The sequence below is a fragment of the Macrotis lagotis genome, chromosome 6, assembly GCF_037893015.1.
Source record: "Macrotis lagotis isolate mMagLag1 chromosome 6, bilby.v1.9.chrom.fasta, whole genome shotgun sequence".
NCBI classification, from domain to species: Eukaryota; Metazoa; Chordata; class Mammalia; order Peramelemorphia; family Peramelidae; genus Macrotis; species Macrotis lagotis.
In genome coordinates, this window is record NC_133663.1 from 110,530,278 (window position 1) to 110,551,860 (window position 21,583).

Genomic DNA, 21,583 nt, shown 5'->3' on the forward strand with positions numbered 1-21,583 from the left:
TGAAGAAATGCTGCAAATCCTTTCTTATTAGAGAAATGTAACTAAAACAACTGTGAGATAACAATACTCATCAAATGAATATGATAAAAATGGAAAATGATAAATGTTGGAGTTGTGAAATGATCCAATCATTGTAAATTGGACCTGCCAAAGCAGAACTAAGCTCTTTGATCCAGTAATATCATTACTAGGTTTATATCCCAAAGGGATGGTTTGAAAAAGGGGAAAGGATTTGCATGTGCACAAATATTTATTGCAGTCCTTTTCTTGGTATTGGATACTGAAAGAATGTCTCTTAATTGAGAAATTACCAAACAACCTGCGATATGGAAATGTTATGGAAATCTATTAAGTAATAAGAAATGATGAACAGGAAAATTTCAGAAAATCCTTGTATGAAATAATTCAATGTTAGAAGAGGAAAACCAGGGAAAAAAATCAGTGATGCAATGAATAACTGTGAAAGACCTAGCTTTTCTCAGCAACACAACAATACAAATACAAAGGATTCACAAAGGAAATTCATTTCCATAGTGATAGATTATGATATCTTTGTACTATCATTAGTATTATATATATATATATATATATATATATATATAATATATATATACAAATTCCTCAGATAAGTATTTAAAATACTTTACAACTTGGTGTCTTCCTACATTTTCATCTTATACTTCTTACAATTCATCTTACATTTTACCCCTTTCCATGAACTCTTCAACCAAACTTCACTGATCTACCTACCATTCCTCAAACACAAAAAGTCATTTTCTAAACTCTGTGGCTTTGAACTGATGGTACCTCCTTCCTGGAATGCTGTTATCAGTTTTTCCTCCTGACTCCCTTCAAGACTCAACAAAACTAAAACTTTCTCTATGAGACCATCCTCCCCCTGGAAGTTGTTTACCTCTAAGAGCATGTTTCTTTTACTCTTTTTTATGTTTTTTACATATATAATTATTTACACATTTTTCCTCCAATGGAATGGAACCTCCTTGATCATTGAAGCCATTCATTGACTTTCCATAGTTTAGTTCAGAGCTTGCCATAACATTACATTTTTTTGAGGTTTTGCAAGGCAAATGGGGTTAAGTGGCTTGCCCAAGGCCACACAGCTAGGTAATTATTAAGTCTCTGAGGTCAGATTTGAACTCTGGTACTCCTGACTCCAGGGCCAGGGCTCTATCCAATGTGCCACCTAGCTGCCCCCTATAACATAACTCTTTAATAAATACTGGCTAATTTACTGAGAATTATCTTTAGATCAACCACAATATTCTCATCATAACTAAGTATTACTTAGGGATATAGATATATGTGACAAAGCTTTTTTTTAAATTATTTTATTCTTTCTCATGACATATTTTCCTTTTGTCTTTTTCTTCTACTACCAAGTCTGATATGGAAATATATTTTACATGATTGCACATGCATAACTATATCAAACTGCCTAACATATTCATCATATGAAAGAAAAGGAAAGAAGGGAGGAAAATATAGAATCTTATAAAATCTTATAAGAAGAATACAAAAATTTCTTTGTATACATTAAGGAAAACATTAAAAAATATATTGAAAATATCTAAAATATAAACATCTTCAAAAGAAAGATAAACATACGTTAAATATTCTTTTTCACTGGACTTGATGTTAAACAGAACAAAGAAAACAGTGAATGGTCTAGACTTTACTTATGGATTTTGGAAATTTCATGGGTTTAAAAAAAGTTTAAGAATTAGATCATCAGATTTGTCATCCATTTAATTATAAACTGTACTGAGAGTTCCTCTCTATTAAGGCAGAACATATACAGACAAGATTTTTATCTTATCTAATTCAATAGTAATTTTAAATGATTTATTATTCCTTGTCATATAGAAATATCTGCAAATGACTACAAAGATGAATACATAATCTTAAATCAGATAGTTTACAATTGATGTAAATATTAACTGATTTAGGAATGACAGAGTAAATGTGTTTGCTTATTTTTTCAAATAACCATTTACTAAACTATGCTATTTTGTTAAGTATTTTTCTTTATAGCTGTTACTTGAGCCTAATGCTTCACATTTGCAAAATATAATTTTTCATTGATTCTTCATATACAGGAAAAATGAATGGAATGAACTTAAGGAATATGTAGAAATCATCAGAAAAAATAAACAGAATAGGGCGGCTAGGTGGTGTAGTGTATAAAGCACCGGCCTTGGAGTCAGGAGTACCTGGGTTCAAATCCGGTCTCAGACACTTAATAATTACCTAGCTGTGTGGCCTTGGGCAAGCCACTTAACCCCATTTGCCTTGCAAAAAAAAAAAACCTAAAAAACAATAAACAGAATCCCAATATTGGTCTTCTGATTAAAAATCCTGTGAACTTATCACTATACCATTCCATTGTCCTAAACTCTGAATCTGTTTCCTGTGAGGAATTTTTATATTATCCCCTTTTCTTAGCTCCCACAGATCCTACCTTACTAAATTACTGCAATAGTCTTCTACTTGTTCTCCCTGCCTCAAGTATTTCCCCATCAAATCCATCTTCCACTAAATCACCAAAAATATTTGCCTAAAATCTGAGTCTTACTACCATCATTCCTACTCACTTTTGAATAGATTATGGTAACTTTGTACTATCATTAGGATTAAATATAGAGTCCTCAGATAACTATTTAAAACACTTTACAACTTGGTGTCTTCCTACATTTTATTGTTATACTTCCTACAGTTAATCTTATACTCCTTTCCATGACTTCTTCAACCAATTCTTCACTGCTCTAACTAACATTACTCAAACACAAAAAAGTCCTTTTCTGAACTCTGCCCTGATTCTACCTCCTTCCTGGAATGCTCTTTTCTTTTCTTCCTCTTGCTGCTATCATTTCTTCCTTCTTCCTTCTTCAAGACTCTGTTAAACTAATATTTTCTGGAGGAGACCATCCTACCCCTGGAAGTTGCTTCCTTTTAAGTGTATGCTTTTATTACTCTCTAAAATTTTTTGTATATATAATAATTTATACATTTTCCCCAATGGATTGGAACCTTCTTGAGCATTGAGGCCTTTCACTGAGTTTCCACATATATATGAAATTAGCTGTTTGTTGCACTCCATTCTCAAAGTAGACCAAAATGATTTCATTATGTTACGATCAAGTTACAGGTGGTCTGATACAGTCTTGGAAGTTTCTCCCACAATTCAGATACAAATAATTCAGGGAAACATTTAGGATGGATTCTTTAAAATTACACCTCTCATATTTCTCTTTGACCTGCCTCAATTCTGCTTTGTTCATAGAGCACAGATTTTCTTTGCTGTGTGTACAATCTTTTGTGTGATCCTTTGCCATTGTTTCCTATGTCACATTATCAAGTTCTTCAGAGAGGCCTTGAGATTATTCTTATACACCTTCTATATGGGGACTTACTTTTTGTGAGTTTTCTATAAAATAGTCTTTTAGGTAAGCATAGACTTAACATTTAAATGAAGTAACGAATCATTGGCATTGAATAGGTCAGTACAACAGCTTTGTCCATCTACAGTCTGGTGGTCATTCTCTTCTTTCCTACTCTTTCCTTGAAAGCTTCCCAAATACTGTATTAGCTCTGGCAATTCAGGTACCAACTTCATTATCAATATGTACATCCCTGAAAATATGTATTGCAAAGATTAAGTGAAGAAATCTCCAGTACACAAAACTTCTCCATTTGCTATTGCCTATGATTTCATATATGCTTGATGTGATTCTGACTGCTGGAGAACTTCTATTTTCAATGTGTTAATTGTTAGGCCAAAATTAATACTAGCAACATAGAATTGAACCATTCTGTGTTATATCTCATCTTCAGAGACTGTATTGAGTTTACCATCATCTAAAAAGTAAAAATATCATGTACTAATTCTCATTCCACTTTAGTCCTGACTTGTATTTTTTCAAATTAAATACTTTACCATCAATGTCTTAGCTACAAAAGATGCCATGTCACCCTAATTGATGGCATCTGCCAAATATAGGTGAAAGCATCATGCTAAAAACAAAGGAGTAATTACATAACCTTTCCTCAGTCCATTGATGACTGGGAAAGAAAGAGCATCATCCATTCTCCAGAATCAGGGCATGTCATCAAAAAATGGATGTAAAATATTGATGTATTTTTCTGGTTAACCAAATTTTGATATTCTTTTCCATAAGTCTTCATTACTGAAAGTGTCAAAAAACTTCAGACTGATGAATATATTGTGCAGAACTCTGTTCTTCTGGTGGTATTTCTCCTGGAGTTTTCAGGGAGCAAACACCATGTCAACCATTCCCCAGTTCTTTCTGAAGCCACTATGGTTTTTGGGAATATGATCATCTTCATGATAAAAATTAAGAAGAACACTGGCAAGAATCTTGTCAGTAATGACTAAGAAACTATAAATTATTCCAGGGTCTTTGCCACAAAAACCACAAGTGGAAATGAGAAAAGTAAAAAAAAATATTTCGCCTACTAAAAAGCATTTATAATGCTTCCCTCTATTCAGTGCTAATGGGGTTCCTCATGTTTTGATGGCCATTAGTAAAAATAATAGTGACCCAAATTGCATAAAATGCAAAGAAGATTCCTCTACTGCTTCAATTTGGAGTATTTGGCACAATAAGACTTTTAACTTTAAATTCTGTGATTTTGTGATACTATGAAAGCTGTTTTCCCTAGATGAGGGCTTCTTAGTCTATATGCTCTTCATGAATTTATTTCAGGGAGTTTATGAACTTTAGTAAGAAAAAAAATCTTTATTTTTCCTAACTGCTAGCTGAATTTTACAATTTCCTTCAATTATTAAAGCCATCATACTGAAAAAGAGCCAATAATTTCAATAAAATGACAAAGGACTCCATAACACTCACATACACATGCACACAGAATCATAGAATTTACAATTCCTTCTCTAGACAAAGTTAAAACCATCTCTAAGTTGTCCTGCTCCCCTAAAAGATCATTTTATTATGCCCATCTACATGTTTAAAATGTTTTAAAATGTCACTGTTAGAGCATTTCATGCTTTTAGGGGGTTTGAATTTTATTGGATTTACTTCTTTGGTACCATTGGAATATGTTCTCATATTTTCACTTAATTTTAGTGTCCAGAAGAGGTGCTAAAAATAATAATCAATTTCATTCGTCTTGTCACTAAACTTAAAATGTCATGCCAAAGTGACTGAATATTTTTAATGGAATGATTAGACTGCCACAACAAGCTTACTCTGTCACATGGTGGATCTTGATTTTAGCAAAATATTTCACAAATAGCCCATATCTTTGGAAAGAGGGGTATTTAAGCTGGATGATTATAAAGCAAAAAAAGATTCTGAGCTATTTGTTTCATTGTACCTAAAAATTAAAAAATATTCTCAGTTTCCTCATCTGTAAAATGGAGATAATAAACTATATAGTAAGTCTTGTGTAAGGCTGTTAAAATAATTCGATGAAGTAATATAAGGGAAATGATTTAAAAAATTGAAAGTGCTATATAAATGTCACCAATTATCTTCATCAGAATAAAAGGGGAATTATGTGGAGAATATATATATATATATATATATATATATATATATATATATATATAGTTGTAACTATATATATGTACTGAGTATTAAATATGTATGTATATATACATATTTAAGAATTGTGCATATATGTATAAATATATGAACATGCTTAATTAGAAGAAGACTTGGAGAACAGAAGGAATGAAAAATAAACAGTATACAGCACAGAACACAAGAAAACTTACAAGTTAGCAAAGGTGTACAATTTTGAACACAATGTGTACAATTTTGAACACAACACCACCTTAAAAAGGGGTGTTGTAAGGAGAATGGATGTTGGAGGGAGACTGAATGAGGTAAATCTCTTTACATCAAGAGGTACAAAAGGCCTATTTTAATTGAGGGGAGGAAGGGAGGAGGTGAGAACCACCTGAATCTTCATCTGATCAGACTTGACTTAAAGTTAATTTAGGCACACTTAATCAAGTTAAGAAACTTATCTGACCTTTCAAGGATTAAAAGGGGAAAAGGGGAGGGGGGGAAGGGAGGGGTTGAAAAGGGGCAACTAATAGAAGGAAGGGAAAAGGGGGGGAAGGGACAAAAGGGGATGGGGGGCAATTTAAAAGATCAAACACACTGTAGGTGGCAGTATTCAGAAACAAAACACTGGGGAACATGGATAAAGGGGAAAAGGGAAAAATACAAACAGAAGGAAGATAATATGGAGAGCAATAAAGAGTTAGTAATTATAACTTTGAATGTGATTAAGCAAATAGCAGAGTGTATTAAAAACCACAATCCTACAATACTCTGTTTACAAGAAACTAATCTGAAGCGGAGAGATACACATGCAGAGTAAAGGTAAAAGGTTGGAGCAAAATATATTTTGCTTCAGCTGAAGTGAAAAAAGCAGGAGTAGCAATCCTTATCTTATACAAAGCAGCTTCAAAAATAGATAGCATTAAGAAAGATAAGGAAACTATATCCTCATAAAATATACCATAGATGATAAAGTAATTTCAGTACTAAATATATATATATATACATATATATATATATATATATACATATATATATATATATATATATATATGTATATATATATACATCCGGAATAGCATCTAAATTCTTAGAGAAGTTGAAAGAACTACAGAAAGACATAGACAGAAAAACTCTACTAGTGGGAGACCTCAACGTCCCACTCTCAGATTTAGATAAATTGTATCACAAAATAAACAAGAAGAAAATTAAGGAGGTAAATAATTGTTAGAAAACCTATGTATGATAGACCTATGGAGAAAATTGAATGGGGATAGAAAGGAATATAATTTTTTTTCTGCAGTCTATGGCACTTAAATAAAAATTGACCATGTACTAGGACATAAAAACCTAATGATCAGTTGCAGAAAGGAAGAAATAATGAATACATCTTTCTCAGATCACAATGCAATAAAAATCATATGTAATACTAGGCCAGGGATATATAGACACAGAACTAATTGGAAACTAGATAACCTCATTTTAAAAAATGAGTGGATCAAGCAACAAATTATGGAAAGAATTAACTATTTCATCCTAGATCATAACAACAATGGTACAACATACCAAAATATATGGGATACACTCAATGAAGCTGTCAGGGGATATATTATATGTCTAAATGCTTACATGAATACATTAGAGAAAGAAGAAATCAATCAACTAAATATGCAACCAAAAAAATAAGAGAAAGAACAAATTATCCCCCCCATTAAATACTAAATTAGATATTCTAAAAATTAAATGAGAAAGGAATAAAATTGAAAGCAAGAAAACTATTAAACTAATAAATAAAACCAAGAGCTAGTTTTATGAAAAATCCAATAAAATTGATAGACCTCTGGTCAATCTGATTAAAAAAAGAAAGAAGAAAAACCAAATGGCTAGTATCATAAATGAAAAAGGTGAACTCACCACCAATGAGGAAGAAATTAAAGTAATAATTTGGAATTATTTTGCCCAAGTCTCTGCTAATTAATTTGACAATCTAAGTGAAATGGATGAATATTAAAAAATATAAGTTGCCAAGATTAATTGAAGAGGAAATTAAAAACTTAAACAACCCCATCTCAGAAAAAAGAAATTCAACAAGTCATTATTGAACTCCTTAAGAATAAATCTCCAGGACCTGATGGATTCAAAAATGAATTCTATCAAACATTTAGGGAACAATTGGTTCCAATACTATATAAACTCTTTGGAAAAATGGGTGAAGATGGAACTCTGCCTAACTCTTTCTATGACACCAATATGGTGCTGATACCTAAAAACAGTAAGAGTTAAAAGCAGAGAAAGAAAATTATAGACCTATCTACTTGATGAATATAGATGGAAAAAATCTCAAATAAAAACTTAGCAACATGATAACAACAAGTTATCACTAGGAAAATACATTATGATAAAGTAGGATTTATCCCAGGAATTCAGGGTTGGTTCAATATTAGGAAAACTGTTAGTATAATTAATTATATCAATAACATACCTATCAAAAATAATATGTTCATACCAATAGGTGCTGAAAAAGCTTTTGATAAAATACAGCACCCATTCCTACTAAAAACACTAGAGAGTATAGGAATAAATGGTTTGTTCCTTAGAATAATAAACAGTATCTATATGATATAATCAACAAGTATTATATGCAATAGAGATAGGCTAGAAGCATTCCCAATAAGATGAGGGGTGCAACAAGGATGTCCATTATCACCACTACTATTCAATATCATATTAGAGATGTTAGCCTCAGCAATAAGAGGAGAAAAATAAATTGAAGGAATTAAAATGGGGAAGGAGGAGGCAAAACTCTCACTCTTTGCAGATGACATGATGGTATACCTAAAGAATCCTAAAAAAAGTCAGATAAAAAAACACTACTAGAAATAATTAGCAACTTTAGCAAAATAGAGAATATAAAATAAACCCTCACAAATCCTCAACATTTCTACATATGACTAGCAAATTACAGCAGAAAGAGCTAGAAAGAGAAATCCCTTTCAAAGTAACCTCAGACAATGTAAAATATCTGGGAGTCTACCTGCCAAGGCAGACTCAAGAAGTTTTTGAAAACAATTATAAAACACTTCTCACACAAATAAAACCAGATTTAAATACCTGAGCAAACATCAACTGTTCATGTAGGTCTAGCTAATATAATAAAAATGACAGTTCTACCAAAACTAAACTACTTGTTTATCACCCTACCAATCAAAATTTCAAAAAATTTACTTTAATCAGTGAGAAAAAGTTGTAAGTAAATTTATATGGAGAAATAAAAAGTCAAGAATTTCCAGGGATTCAATGAAAAAAGTGCAAAAGAAGGTGGCTTAGCCTTACCAAATCTAAAATTATGTTATAAAGAATTTGTCCTCAAAAATTCTCTGTCATTGGCTAAGAAATAGAGTAGTGGATAAATGGAAGTGACTAGGTATAATAGCAGGAAATGATTATAGTAATCTTCTGTTGATAAACCCAAAGAGTACAGCTATTGGGATAAAAACTCTCCCTTCGATTAAAAACTATTGGGAAAATTTGAGGTTAGTATGGAAGAAACTTAGATTAGACCAACACCTCATATCCTATCCCAAGATAAGATCCAAATAGATACAGGATTTAGACATTAAAAAAAACAATATTATAAGCAAACTAGAAGACCAAGGAGTAGTTTACCTATCAAATCTATGGAAAGGGAAATAATTTATGACCAAGGAAGAGATAGAGAACATCACTCAAAACAAACTAGATTATTTTGATTACATTAAATTAAAAAGCTTCTGCACAGACAAAACCACTGTAACCAAGATTAAAAAAACTGTACTAAATTGGGAAACAATTTTTGTAGTTAGTATTTCTGACAAAGGACTCATTTCTAAAATATACAGAAAACTCAATCAAATTTTCTTTTTTTTAAATTTATTTTTTAATCTCATTTTGTACAAATGTTTTTTTTACATTAATAAAATATTCTTGTTTACAAGTAAACAAAATACCCCTCCTCCCCCATGAATATAGATAGACTTGTTTGGGTGAAAAATGTAAAGGGGAGAGAAAAAAATTAAAATTAAAAATAATAATAGTAATAATTGTAGGTATGGCCAGGTGGCGCAATAGATGAAGCACCAGCCCTGGAGCCGTGAGCACCCGAGTCCATATCCAGCCTCGTAAACTCAACAATCACCCAGCCGTGTGACGTGCAAGCCACCCAATCCCCACTGCCCTGCAAAAACCAAAAAAAAAAAAAAAAAAAAAAGAAAGAAAAAAAGACCCAAAATAAAATAAAATAGTAATAATAGTAGGGGTGGCTGGGTGGCAGACAGAGCATTGGCCCTTGAGCCAGGAGCACCTGGGTCCAAATCTGGCCCCAGACACCCAAAGATCACTCTGCTATGTGGCCCCAGGCAGTCCATCCAGCCCCAATTGCCCTGCACCGTCCCCCAAATAATAATAACAAAAAATGTGCTTGAGTCTTTGTTCCAACACCAACAACTCTGTCATGCGTGGATCTCATTCTTTATGATAAGTCCATCACAAAAGTAATTTCCATATTTTTCCACCATTGCCATTGCTGATATTAACTCCTTCCTTTCTTATTTCTCCACTACCATGTACTCTATTTTCTCTTTCCTTTCACTATGACTCTGCTGTACGGTCACTGAGTGGTGCAGCAGACAGATCCCTGGTCCTGGGGCCAAGAAGCCCTGAGCACCCCTACCACCCCTTAGGCCTAGAATCCACCCAGCCCTGTGGTCCTGGGCAGGCCTTCCATTCCCAGCCCCTTGCAAGAAGTAAGAAAGAAAATGTGTTATATCTGGCCACTTTCCCCCCATGGTCCATCCTCTCCTCCTTTATTCACATCCCCACCCCTTCCCCTTGCTCCCCCCTCTTTCTTACTCCAGATGTCTATACCCGATTGAGTATATTTGCTGTTTCCTCTCCTAGCCATCTCTGATGAGAGCAAAGTTACCCTCATTCCCCCTTGCCTCCCCCTTTCCATATCATTGCAATAGCTCATTGTAATAAAAAAAAAGTCTTATGTAAAATATCTTGGAGTATTCCCCCTCTCCTTTTTCTTTCTCCCATTCCATTTCCCTTTTTTTCTATTGATTCCATTTTTACACCATATTTTATCTTCAAATTCAGCTTTCTCCTGTGCTTCAACTATAAAAGCTCCCTCTACCTGCTCTATTAACTGAGAAGGTTCATATGAGTATTATCAGTGAAATTTTTCTATGCAGGAATACATGCAGTTCATCCTCATTAAGTCCCTGATATTTCCCCCCTCTCCTCCAATCTCCATGCTTCACCTGAGTCCTGTATCTGAAGATCAAACCTCTCTGTTCAGCTCTGGCCATTCCAAAAGGAACCTTTGAAATTCCCCTGGCTCACTGAAAGTCCAGCTTTTTCCCTGGAAGAGGACATTCAGCCTTGCTGGGTAGTTCATTCTTGGCTGCATTCTAAGCTCTCTTGCCTTCTGGTATATTGTATTCCAAGCCCTATGAGCTTCCAATGTAGCTGCTGCTAAGTCCTGTGTGATCCTGACTGTAGCTCCACAATATTTGAGTTGTATCCTCCTGGCTGCTTGTAATATTTTCTCTTTGACTTGGGAGTTCTGGAACTTGGCTATAATATGCCTAGGGGTTGGTTTTTTGGCATCTCTTTCTCTGGGGGATCGGTGGATTCTCTCCATTTCTATTTTGCCCTCTGCTTCTAGAATATCAGGGCAATTTTCCTGTAGTAATTCTTTGAAAATGATGTCAAGCTCTTTTCCTGATCATGACTTTCAGGTATTCAAATAATTTTTAAATTATCTTTCCTAAGTCTGTTTTCCATATCAGTTGTTTTTTCAATGAGATATTTCACATTTTCTTTTAATTTTTAATTTTTTTTGTTTTGAAGTATTGATTCCTGATTTCTGTTAAATTCATCATTCTCCCTGAGTTCTATTCTTTGTCTAAAGGATTTGTTCTCCTCAGAGAGTTTTCTTATCTCTTTTTCCATCTGGCTAATTTTGCTTTTTAAAACATTCTTCTCAATAACTTTTTGAACTGTTTTATCCATTTGACCTAAGCTGGTTTTTAGTATGCTATTTTCTTCAGCATTGTTTTGGATTTCCTTGACTAAGCTGCTGACTTCATTTTCATGTTTTTCCTGCATCTCTCTCCTTTCTTTTCCCAGTTTTTCTTCCAACTCCCTCATTTGATTTTCAAAGTCTTTTTTGAGCCCTGTCATAGCCTGAGCCCAATTTCTGTTTTTCTTGGAGTCTTTAAATGCAGGAGCTTGAGCTTCCTCATCTTCAGACTGAGTATTTTGATCCTTCTTGGGCTCATTTGCAAAATATTGCTCAATAGTCTTCTTTTTGTTTCTCTGCTTGCTCATTTTCCCAGCCTGGGCCTGGTTTGGGGTGTTTCTTGAGCTTTTGGGACACTCCCACAAGGATGGCAGTGTGTGAGGCTCTGTCCTCCCTCATGGTCTGTGAATGACCATAAGCATCTCCCTCTGCCACAGGCTGAGGTGGGGGGGGGGCTGTTGTTCTATGGGAGGGCCTAAAGTGCTATCAGGATCTGAATGTGGTCAGAGCCCCAGAGTCCTGTTCCAGAGGCAGAGGACAGAGTTGCAGTCTCTCTCTCTTCACTCCCCTCCCTCAGCTCAATGGGCTCATGCCCTGGGGGCTCCTGCTTACCAGCTCAGCCTGATTCTGTTTCCTGGATCAGAGCTGGGGAAAGACCATGCTGCTTGCTGTGTGCCCTGAGGGCTGGGCTCCAAGTGCTCGCTCTGGCAGAGCTCCCCCACTGTTACCCCACTTTGTGCTCAGTGCTCCTTGGGGTGTAGCTCAGGAGACTCCCCCACTGCTGTGAGCTGAGACTCCCAGCGCCCTGGGGCTGCCTTAGGAAGGCTGAGGTTCTTTGGCTCTGGCAGGCGGGCCGCCTCTCCAATCCCGGGGAGCAGAGACTTTCTGTTCTTTTCCAGGTTACCTTGAGTAGGAGAACTGCCTCACTGGGACCCTTTGTGGGTTCTGTCTTTCGAAAGTTTAGAGTCTTTAGCTGATGAGTTTTATCAGAGAGCTCCTAAGACTCAATCCCTTCTTGTTGCCATCTTGGCTGTGCCCCAAATTTTCAATACAACTAGCCATTCCCCAATTGACAAATGATCAAACGATATGCAAGGGCAATTTACAGCTGAGGACAACAATGCAATCCATAGTCATATGAAAAATTGCTCCAAATCATTGCTTATTAGAGAAATATAAATTAAAGCATCTCTGAGATAACACCTCATACCTCTCAGACTGGCCAATATGACCAGAAAGGAGAATGATCGATGTTGGAAGGGATGCAGGAAATCTGGGACACTAATACTTTGTTGGTGGAGCTGTGAACTCATCCAACCTTTCTGGAGAGCAATTTGGGATTATGCCCAAAAGGCAACAAAAATGTGCATACCCTTTGACTCAGCAATACCACTACTGGGTCTATACCCTGAAGAGATGATAAAATAAAGGGTAAAATCACTTGTACAAAAATATTTATAGAAGCCCTGTTTGTGGTGGCAAAAAACTGGAAATTAAATTTATGTCCTTCAATTGGGGAATGGCTTAACAAACTGGCACACGTATGTCGTGGAACACTACTGTTCTTTATTAACCAGGAGGGATGGGAATTCAGAGAAGCCTGGAAAGATTTGCATGAGCTGATTGCTGAGCGAGATGAGCAGAACCAGATAAACATTGTACACCCTAACAGCAACATGGGGGGGGGGGGTGATGATCAACCCTGATGGACTTGATCATCCCTTCAGTGCAACAACCAGGGACAATTTTGAGCTATCTTCAAAGGAGAATACCATCTATTTCCAGCGAAAGAATTATGGACCTTAAACAAAGCCCAAAGACTATTACATTAAAATTAGAAAAAAAATAGTGTTATATTATTATGTAATTTTACTATCTCTTACTTTATTTTTCTTCCCAAAGGATATGATATCTTTGTCATCACATTCAACTGGGATAAATGTATAACATGTAACCAATGTAAACAGTAACAGAATGCTTTCTGTGGGGGAGTAGAGGGAAGCAAGAATGGGGGCAAAACTGGAAAACCAAAATTAATTTGGGTTAAAATAAATAATATAAATTGGGTTTAATAAAATCTTTCTTTAATAAAAAAACAAACAAAATGAACTTAACAAATTAAAAAAGTGAGCAAAAAATCCCAAAACAAAAGTACCATAGAAAATGACTATGATGTTAGGGAATATTAAAGCAAAAACTCAGAAGCTAGCAAGGTGAAAATGCCTACATGGAAAGCATCAAAGGAAAATATTAGGTTCAAATCCAAAAAGTCCTTTTGGAAGAGCACACAAATGATTTTAAGAATCAAATAACAGAGAAAAGAATAAAAATTAAGGGAAAGAAATGAAAGTATGCAGAACTGTGAAAAAAGTCAACAGCTTGAAAAAACAAGCACAAGAAATCCTGAAGAAAGTAACATCTTTAAAAGTTCAACTGAAAAAATGAAAAAAGTGGGTACAAAAGTTAAATGAAAAATATTCACTCAAACTAAATTTTGCCAAGCAGAAGTTAATGACTGAGACATGAAGGATCAATCAAAATATATAGAGAATTTTATGAAATTTATTAGTTCACAAGTCATTCCCCAATTTATAAATGGTTAAAATGATGTGAATAGAGAATTTTTAAATGGATAAATTAAAGCTATATACAATTATATGAAAAAATGCTCCAAATCATTACTGATCATAAAAATGAAAAGATTATAGAAATTAAAACACCAATGATATATCCCCTCATACTTATCAGCCTGATCAAAATGAGAAAAAAGGAAAATGATCAATGTTGGAGAGATTGTGGGAGGACTGGGACATTGATGTGATGCTGGTAGAGTTGTGAATGGATCCAACTATTCTGGAGAGCCATATGGAGCTACTCCCAAAGAGCAATAAAACTGTTTATACCCTTTGATCCAGCAATTCCAATGATAGATCTATGTCTAGAAGAAATTATAGAAAAGGGGAAAAGTCCCACATGTTCCAAAATATTCATAGTAGCTCTTTTTGTAGTGGCAAAGAATTGAAAATTGAGGGAATGCCCATCAATTAGGGAATAGCTAAACAAGTTAAGGTACGTGAATTCCAAGGAATACTATTGCTCTATAAGAAGCCATAAATGGTTGGACTCTAGAGAAGCATGGAATGAATTATAGGATCTGATGCTGAGTGAAGGGAGCAGAATCTCCAAAAGATCATAGAAAAGTTAAAATGACTCACAGTTTTTTTGTAGTGGTAGAAAATAAAAATTAAAGGGGTGCCCATATGTTTTGGTCTATGAATGTAGTGTAATACTATTGTTCTATGAGAACTCATGAACTGGCAAATTTCAGGGAAAACTGGGAAGATTTACATGAATTAATGATAAGTGAATTGGGCAGAACCAGAAACAGAATAGCAGCAACATTGTGTGATCAACAATAAAAGGCTTAGCTCTTCTCAGCTATACAGTAATCAAAGACAATTCCAAATAGCTTGTGATAGAAAAGTCTATCCACAACCAGAGAAAGAACTATGGGGTCATATTGAAAATCAAAGCACATTGTTTTAACTTTTTAAAAAATTATTTTTGTTTTCTTGTGTATTTTCCCTTTTGTTTCATTCTTCTTTCACAGAATGATTTATTGGAATTAAGTTTAACATGTTTAAAATTCAAAATCTTGAAAAAATGAATGTTGAAAACTGTCTTTATATGTAATTAGAAAAAACCCACTATTTTATTGATAATTATTTTTCTAAATACATGTTATGAAAACTTTTCTAAATTCATGTATATGTAAATGTATGTTGTTAAGTTGCAACATTTCCTTCCACCCCTCTTCCCAGTCTCTTGCCTTAGTGGTGAGCAGAAAGATTAATATTGCACATATATATTTGTGTTAAACAGTTTTGCAGATTTGTCATTTTTGCTACAAGGAATTAGGATTAATGGAAATAAATACATAAGAATGTAATGTTCATCAGATATCAAAGGGTTTTTTGTTTTGTTTTGTTTTTCTTTCTCTGAGTGGGGTTTGCCATTGTCAAAAACTGGCCTAAAAGCGTTTGTCTCAGCTCTTGGAACTGCTGACAGCATCTGCATCCACCAGGGTTGATCATATCACAACGTTATCGTTAATGAGTACATTGTTCTTTTGGTTCTGCATGCTACTCTAGAGTACAACCATATTGTTCTTATAGAACAATAATATCCCACAGTATTCATGTACCACAAATTGTTTAGTCATTCCCCAACTGATGGGCATCCCCTCAATTTCCAGTTCTTTGACACTAAAAAGAGCTGCTATAAATATTTTAGAACATGTAGGACTTTTTCCTTTTTCTATAATTTCTTATGGATATCGACCTAGAATTGGAAAGGGTATGCATAGTTTCATTGCTCTTTGGGCATAGTTCCATATTGCTTTCCAGAAAGGTTGAATCCATTCACAACTCCACCAGCAATGCATCAATGTCCCAGTCTTCCCAAAATTTCTCCAGCTTTAATCATTTCCCCTTTTTAGAATCTATCAAGTACATGCAGTTATCTTCATGAGCCAAAGTATCTTCCAAAGCCATATCATTTCTTTAACTATTTGTGCCCCTCACACCAGGTCTATTTACTCTCACACTTCACCCCCTCTCCACCTCCCTCACTTATATTCAGGGTACTTAACCTTGAATAGCAAGACCTATTCTCTCTCCCACTTTATCCCCCTCCCTCTTCAGCAAAGGTCCTTAACCCCTTGATCTAATTAACTGAAACAATATTAAGTGCTGGGAGGTTCTGGCTCTCACCTGAGAATGTTACAAAAGATTATAAGTTACAGAGTCACTAACTCAGGACTACCCAGTATTTGATGCCCTCAATAGACAAGGTGCTAAGCACAGTAGAATTAAAGGGGGTTAAAGGATTATGGGACACTTAAGATTAAAGTTAATACCCCAACTTTTCCTCAGCTTTTTTGTTTCAAACATAGCTTGGAACTCTTCAATGGAGAGATAAGATCCAACTATACCCATATCCTTTAGGTCCATTCTCTTCAATTATATTCTACCCTTTAAATATCCTAAGAAAAGTAAAGTTCTAAAGAATTAGAAGTGTTAAAACTTCCCTTTTAGAGTAGTATACAATTTCCTTCCCCTTTTTATTTACCTTTTTTATGCAGCTCTTGAGTAATATATTGGGTGATTGAATTCTTTGATCAATCTGGTCTTTATTTCTGGAAATTATGGATGTCCTCTATTTCATGAATATCTATGTTTTTCCCTGACAGTATATGCTGAGTTTTGTAGGGTAGTACATTCTGGGTTGTAATACCAGGTACTTTTCTCTCCAATATATGCTATTCCAGGTCTTTCTGTCCTTCAGTGATGAGGCTGATAGGTTCTGTGTGAGTCTGATTGTATTTGAATTGTTTTCTTTTTTGCTGCTTTGCAATATTCTATATTAATTGAGAGTCCTGGAATTCAGCTATTACAACTCTTGGAGTTTTTAACCTGGGGGGGGGTCTCTTTATGGAGGGGTTCTATGTAATTTTTCATTGGTTATATTGTTTTCTTGTTCCAGATTTGGAAAGTTTTCCTTTATAATTTCCTGTATGATGTTTTCCAACTTCTTTTTTGATGCAGGCTTTCAAGTAGTCTAATGATTCACAGATTTTTCTCTCCTGGATCTATTTTTTTTTTGTTTTGTTTTTTTGCAAGGCAAATGGGGTTAAGTGGCTTGCCCAAGGCCACACAGCTAGGTAATTATTAAGTGTCTGAGACCGGATTTGAACCCAGGTACTCCTGACTCCAAGGCGGGTGCTTTATCCACTGTGCAACCTAGCCTCCCCTCCTGGATCTATTTTATAGGTCATTCATTTTCCCTAAAAAAGTACTTTCCATTTTTTTCAATTTTTTTCAGCCTTTTCCTTTTGTTTGAAGGAATCTTGTAGTCTTGTAGATTTATTGGTTTCTATTTGTTTAATTTTAATTTTTAGGGTTTTATTTTCTTCAATTAGCTTTTGTGCTTCATTTTCCAGTTAGTTTTACTTTTAATGGAGTTGATTTCTTTGGTCTATTTCTCATAATTTTCCTGCATGACTTTCATTTCTTTTTTCCTATTTGTCTTTTTCTTCTCTTCTTTGTTTCTTAAATTATTTTTAAGTGCTTAGATGAGCTTTAGTATTTGTGTCCAATTTATAGGCTTTTGATTTTTCATTTCTTTCTTCTTCAGACATGGCATTGTTATTTCTTTGTCTTCAGATAGTTTTCTATATAGTGAGTACTCTTTTAGATTTTTTGCTCACCTTTGTTGTTTTAGCTCTGCTTCCTGGGGTATGGGGAGTATAGAGCCAAGCTTTTTGTTGGTGTTGTTGGTGGTGTTGTTGTTGCTGTTGTTGTTGTTGGGGCTGTGGTCTGATCCCTGACTTGTTGTTGACCAAGATGTTGCCTATGTATTCCAGGCCATGCCTTTTCTGAGGTTCTTCCCCCCACCCCATCCATGTCCATGTCTTAACAGTGGTTTTCTCCTGACCCAATCCTGTCTTTTACACCAGTATTTTCACAGTTCAGGCTTCGTCTGGAATTTGGTTCTTCCCTGCTGGCTTGCTATCTACCTGCAGGGGCCTCTGTTGTTGTTAAGCTACTGGGACCTGCATTGCTCTATGGCTCAAAGCCTCCAGCTGGATTTCTTTCTCTCACCTCTTGGACTTTACTTCCCCCTTTCCCCCAAAGAGACAGACTGTGGTTGAACACTTCTTTGAATATTCTCTTTTTCTTGGTGTGATTTGTAGCTTGAATGTCAGAGTAGAAGCTGCATTTATTGTTGGTAGGAAAAAAGTCTAGGAGCATGTGAGATTCACATCACCATCCAAACCCAAAAGTCCTCAAATTACATTATTTAAAGAGGAACATAATCATTTTGTTGTGGAAAAAAGTACTAAGTTGAATCTCAGTACACTCTGCACAAAGAATTCACCAATTGGTAGAGGGAGGGGAACCTGTAGCAGGAACAGGAACTCAATCAGGTGTTTAGTCTGACTGCACACTGACCAAGGCTTGTATCCAAGATTTTTAGCTTTTTGGCTTGCAGGAACTGAGTCACAAAGTGTTTGTAGATGCTATGCATGATGCAGCCATTCTTGCACTGGCTCAAACAAATGATGCAGATTTTCATTATGCTCAAGAGAAGCCCATATTCTTTCCATGCTATATTGCTCAAGAATTGTGAGAGACACGGAGGGATAAAAATCATTTGAACTATCTAATAAGATGCCTATTGACCTTGCCCTAATGCTGCTTTCCCTGACCTGAGGATGTTGAGAATTGTGCCTCTGATCATTTATTTCATTGTGGGGAGGATTGAATGGGTTCCTAAAGGGTCCATGTTACTCAACAGAAGCTCACCAGAGTACTACAGTAAATCTTCAACAGACCTCTGGGGCCATGTACAACTCCTATGTTTCTCCTTTAGGGTTATAATCTTTACATTTCAGACACTAGTACTTCATACTCGACCCTGAAATATTCTAAGGTAGAGGGGGAGAGATATTGTTTTGTCCATATAATACAGCACTGCATACAGACTGTCCACATGTGAGAGATACTAATTTCTGATTTCAGAAGGTTTCTTGCTGCCTACAAGCAATTCATCACACATTCTGTTTCACTTTGTGTTCTTTTTGAGTCCCATGGCTGAATGTTCACATTGCATTGTGGAATGGATGTTGTTCCCTAACTTCGTGCATTCACTCTGGTTTTGAAAGTATGGCCATTGAATAATGATTTCTGCTTTGTCCAGGATGGAAGCCACTGAATATATTTCACTTATAACTAAGCACTGCACATTCATCAGTATGAGAGAAAGCTTCTCCACTTCTCCTAGTTTTTTGATTGTCCACAAAGCAAGACACTGTCTGTTTTGCTTGATGATCTACTTCCAGAGGCAGAAAAATGATCCAATGTTTAGGTTGGATGTCGGTTATTCTCCACCTAGTTCTTCTTTTGATTCCTTTTTTCATTCCCCAGTCACACATTTTTCTGATTTGTCTTGACACAGGTGATCTATCAGATACCGACAGATCTATTAGATTTTCTTAAGTATTAAATATAATTTCCTGTGCTCTCTAACAGAGAAGTTGAATAATTCAAACATAGCTCCATAGGAGCATTTGCAAAAAAACATGTTTTTAAGAAAATATATCAGGGGCACCAAAGTGGCATATTAGATAGAACACCAGCCCTGGAATCAGGAGGACTTGAGTTCAAATCAAGCCTCAGACACATACTCCTTTGCAGCAATGTGAACTTGAGCAAGTCACTGAACCCATTTCCCTACAAAAAGAAAACAATTGGGATACTAGAAATTACAGTCCCATTATACTTGGTAAGTGTTTACTAAACACTTATTAAAATAATATTTGCTTTTAAAGAAAATGAGGTGTACCACAATGGTAACTAGACAATTCTCATAAATGATTATGCATGTTGAACCAATATTTTTACAGGTTCTATGCATCCTCTGACTGATCCTAAATTTATCCCTGAAACTATTTATTTCTTTTTAAAAATTTAATATTTATTTATATATTTTTTCATCCATATGCACATGCATGTTTATAAGTTACAAAATTTCCTTCCACCCTCCCTTCCCAATCCCCTGCCCACAGTGGGGTCTACTCAGGTTAGCTATATATATATATATATATATATATATATATATATATATATATATATATACATATTTTTGATAAATAAGTTTAGAGATAAGTCATTTTCATGAGGAATTAGCATTAAGTGAAAGAGATACATAAGTGATAAATTTTATAAAGTGTTCATCAGATTCTATTTTTTAAATGGACATTTAAAAAACTATTTATTACTTCCTATCCAAGATGGTGGAGAGAAGACAGTCACTATCTACGGTCTCCTGATTTTCCCTCATATATAATATGAAACAAACCTCTTAACAAAAATTTGATCGACAAAAACCCAGAAAAATAAGCTAGGAGAAGAACATCTACCTCAAGGTTTGTCTTCTGGGGTTGTGGGAGAGCCAGGGACAGAGAGCAAACACACTGCCAGGAGGGATGAGATCCAGACTAGCCTAGGAGCAATCACAGAGGTGTTGACTGGGGGGGGCATGGTCTGAGAGCCAACTGGGGAGCTGAGGCATTGATTGTGACACTGATGGTTTGGGGCTTACCAGCAAGGTTGGAAGGCAAGTTCCAGTGTGGAGTGTGTTTGGATATCCCTTGGGTTCCTCTGGTCTGGAGAACCTCAGAGTCCTCATATTCATTTCAGCTGAACCAACATCCTAGAACAAATACAATTACAACCCACCTCCCGGTCAGGTTCAGGCATGGGCAACAGAGCACCCTCAGCTGTGAATAAAGAGAATAATTATCTCACCCCAGGGCATAGCCCACATTGTTCAAGGATAAAAGTATACAGCAGTGCTCCCCACACTATCCAGGCCAAGGCAAAGGGCCTCAAAACACACACTCCAGAGAAAGCAAACAGCACCTCCTACTGACTGGCACACTTGAATTTATTGAACACATTGAGTAAAGCCTCTGGGCATCCCAACACCAAACCTCTGTGAACCAGCCCCTCCCCAAACACAAGATATTAGGAAAATGAAGAAAGGCCAGTGAAATGGCAGGTCCATAGCAAAATTACTAGAAGGTAACTATGCTAACTCACAGAGATCTAGAACCTCTGAAGAGAATATGATTTGGTCCCCAGTACAGCAAGATATCCTTGAAGAAATCAGGAAGGAGTTTAAAAATCAATTGGAAAATTGGGGGACAAAACAAGAGAAGATTAACACCTTGCAACAAGAAAACAAATCCCTGGAAAATACAACTGGATGAATGCAAAAATAAAATAATTCTTTCAAAAACCTCATTTGGTGAAATGGAAAACTCTTTCAAAAATAGAATTGGACAATAGAAAAAGGAGTTGCAAAAAAGTAAATGAAGAAA